The 3,662-nt window shown below is 44.8% G+C and overlaps 1 protein-coding gene across 1 annotated transcript in view; it reads left to right on the top strand.

Moving 5' to 3' along the window:
- The window catches only part of KCNJ3 (potassium inwardly-rectifying channel, subfamily J, member 3), a 61,362-nt gene that overhangs the window by 14,901 nt on the left and 42,799 nt on the right, over positions 1-3,662 (top strand). The gene's annotated exons all lie outside the window — the stretch shown is intronic.

Genomic DNA, 3,662 nt, shown 5'->3' with positions numbered 1-3,662 from the left:
TGCTATTTCAAGAAAAAATCCCTGATATTTCAAAAAAAACTCCCTGCTATTAGCATAGCTGGCTGGTGTAAGGATTTCAGGGCTGACACGCGGACCAAAGCACTCCAGCTTGGTTTTTTTTTTCTAGCAGAACTGTTTTAAAACAGAAATGATTGAAGAAAAGGCATTTTGTAAATAACTCATTAGAATTTTAAAACAAAGTGGTGTGTTTGTATACTTTTGAGTTTATTTTTGTAAATATTTCAGACAGGCATTATACACAGAACAAAAAAAAAAAAGGTGGTATTTTCTGGATCTGTAAAGCCTAACTGATAGAAACTTGCAAATTTTGTGACCTAGTTTTATAAGATTAGATGAATATTGGGTAAAATAGAGCAAAATGTGCTGTATCTTGATAAAACATGGAGGGATGAAAGGGTTTTGAAGTTAAAAAAATCTTTAAAAATGTGAGTAAATGAGGGAGGAGGTGAGTATAGAGCTGGAGGGTAGCTGGACGGGAGGAGGACCAATATCAGCAATGGCGAGAGCGCGTCAATACAAAGATGGAGGTGCCGCAGTTGGTGGTGAGGAGGGAAGAAACCTTCTGGAAACCTTTTCTGGAACAAACCTTCATGGCACTGCCTTTGGCACAAGCACTGGGGGTTTATTTTAAGCTGCAGCACTTCTCACTGACGGTTTCCAGCAGGTAGCTTTTGCTGGGCCTGGTTGAGGTAAGGAAAACAAGAACAGGCGCGAGGGAAGGGGCAATCTCATCTAAAGGATGCCCCTTTTTTTTAAGAGAGGAGGGGTGGACACTTAGTAGGTTTAAAACTTGTGGAAAGCCAGGACCCATCTCTCTCTCCTGGTGCTCTTCCAGCAGATTCTTTATGACAGTGTCCACCTCCCCTATCGCTCACCTTAAAGCCAAAACACATTTGGCAAGACAGGTCTTGCTGTGGGAACATACAGTAATCTACGTACACAAAGGTGTGCATTTGTGTTTACGAATGTACATTCTATGTCAGGAAAAATGGGAAAGGTTTCCTGTGGGATACGTACCTGAATACCTCTGCTGAGGTAAAAGGGATTGAATTCAGAGGCAGTTTTCTGAGAAGTTGAGTCCGATGCTGTGAAACGTGACCGCTGGAGCTGGGCTGACTGAAGGTCAGGAGACATCAACCTCATCACTGTTAGTACACGTTATGCAAAATAGGTTTCTTCTCTTTGTGGAAATAATATGTTGCAGAAATCTTCCATCTAAGCTGTCTTAGCTTACGGTTTGCATCTAACAGCCCACAGCCCCCCCCAGAACAGAAGCAGTAATTTGAAGGGGTTTATTAGAAATGTTATAAAATAATTTGCAGCTTTGTTGGATGTTTCATAGATAAAGCCGGGAGGAGACTCGGTCTGTGCTTTCTTCCTTCTGGGTGTAAGACAGTTACCTGCCCTCGCTGTAGCGTGTAAATGATGGCAGAAGTGCAATACAAGCCTTAAATGTCTGCTGGCGTGGAAAGAACAGAATTAACTCGCAGTTGTTTGGAAACCGGGGTGCTATTTTTGGTTAGGTGTAAAAACGATGCTTGTTTTTTTGTCTGGGGAAGTCAGCGAGTAGGTCATACATTTGAAAGGGCTTTTGCAATTAATTTCGATTGTGTGTGGCTGGCGAGAGAGCGGTGGTGGTACCGGTGGGTCTCACGGGGGCTGAGCGAGCCCGATTGATCTGCGTGTCGTTCAGGAGAGTCCCGCGGATGATGAATATCTAGCCTGCGGGAAGTGGGTTGGAGGAAGGTTAAATAAACTGTGGTTGATTTGCAAATGAGCTGAAGTTACAGCTGCGAGTGTTTGAAGCGGGGGCTGATCTGAACCGAACGGGAGAGGGGTTTGGGGTTTCTTTGTGTGTCTGGTCCAGTCGAGCCCAGAAGGACCAGGCAGAGGTCAGAGCCCAGGCTGGGCGGAGAGGAAGGTTGAGTTACGTGTGGGATGACTTGCGCTGCCAGCATCAGCCCAGCTGATGCTTCAGGCGATGCTCCTGCCTGCCTTTCAGCCCTTCCAGTGGTATGGAAGTCCTTTCTGATGGCTGCTGTCTTAGACCTCGGCTGTGGTGCCTTATATTTTGAGTTTTGAAGTACAATCACGATGTTCTGTTAATCCTACTGGGAGCGGTATTTAATTTAATTATGAGTGAAACCTGTGCAGATAGGACAGCAGCCTCCAGAGAGCAAGTCTCTCCTACAGCCCTGTTCTTAGGACGGGTTTCTCTTGCGTCCCAGGGGTGAAAAGATGTTTACTGCAGAGCGGAGAACTTTTTACCTTTCAGCCAAGGAAGCTGCCTTTGTAGCGGTTATCCGTTACCCTCCTACCAATTACTGCATGAAAAAAATCATCATCATTTTGTATCATTACCTTGAGTTGAAATTGAATTGGATTTTGAAACTCAGCAGACTGTATTTCAATACTAGAACACAGTGAAAAAGGATGAATTTGTACAATGATGCGGTCTTGGCATTTGGTTTCTTTCCGAAGGCGAGAGGTCCAAAAGCCAAAGTGAAGTCAGGTAGCGATGCGCGCCCCTTCCCGTGCTGATGTCATGACGGCTGCATCCCTGTGCTGCTGCAGACCAAGGCAGCGTTCTCCATTAGGGCACCTCCTGGGACACCCTGCCTGGGAACTGTTTTTTGAGTTTGAAGCTGGACTCCAGCTCTAATGTTTCCCCGTGAAAACGGTTAGTTTCACGCGGATGTCTTCATTCCCAAGCGGGGAGATGGGTACTGAGCAGAGTAGCAGTTTTAGGAGGAACTTTCCCCCAGCGCTAGATGTGCTGCTTGGCTTCTGCGCCGCGTCTCCTGACTTGACAACCAGTTCAGAGGATCTGATAAAATAATATGGCTTCTGCACGTAGTCATTAAGCAACCTTATATTGAGCCAATTTTCTAAAGCTGCTGTCTTATTTTCTTTTTTTTTTTTGTAAAATTGACCTGAAGAGCATCAATACCATGGAGGTAAATTGTTTTCTAACCTGCCCCAGAAATGCAGCGCAGAGGAATTGCACTGTTTGCTCTGGCTGCCAGGTCCTTACAGCGTACCGCAGCGGAGCAGCCCCTGCCTGGGCTGCAGGAGGGTCCTACCCCGAATCTTTGCTAACGGTTATTTGTAGCATATTTAAAGGAAAAGGCTTTGACATTCATCAAAGTTCTTCAGCTTGCAGAGTTTAAAGGGGGAGCTGGTGCCTTCAGCCTACACTCCTAGTTTGTTTTTCAAGTAAATTATTTTCTGTGTCTGCCTGAAAAGTGCTGTGAAATTGCGCTCAGATCTAGAACAACCTTTGTGAAGAACCGAGTTGCTCACGTGCGTCTCTGGTGTCCTGTGGAGAACTGCTGGCCCCAACGTCAAGAATTAGACGGCGAGCAAATAATAATAAATAACAAAAATATTTATCTCATGGTATACTCTTAGCACTTCTTCTGGTTGTAGTGACATGACAGAAGCGGCCTTTAGTCTGGAACTGAAGGAGGCAGAAATACCTGTAAAAAATAAATGCAGACTTCTGGTTCAACAAAGGAAAAATAAGAGGGAATTAGAGTCACTGGAAGGATCAGTGGGGTGGATTCAGGGCTCTTGATGTGTTTTGAAGTGCTTCAACCTTTAACTATTCTATAAATCACGATTTCAAAATCTATTTAGCA

The sequence above is a fragment of the Pygoscelis adeliae genome, unplaced genomic scaffold (assembly GCF_000699105.1).
Source record: "Pygoscelis adeliae isolate BGI_AS28 unplaced genomic scaffold, ASM69910v1 Scaffold131, whole genome shotgun sequence".
NCBI classification, from domain to species: Eukaryota; Metazoa; Chordata; class Aves; order Sphenisciformes; family Spheniscidae; genus Pygoscelis; species Pygoscelis adeliae.
Note: the sequence above shows the minus strand (reverse complement) of the source record. Positions and strands in the feature narration are given on the sequence as shown.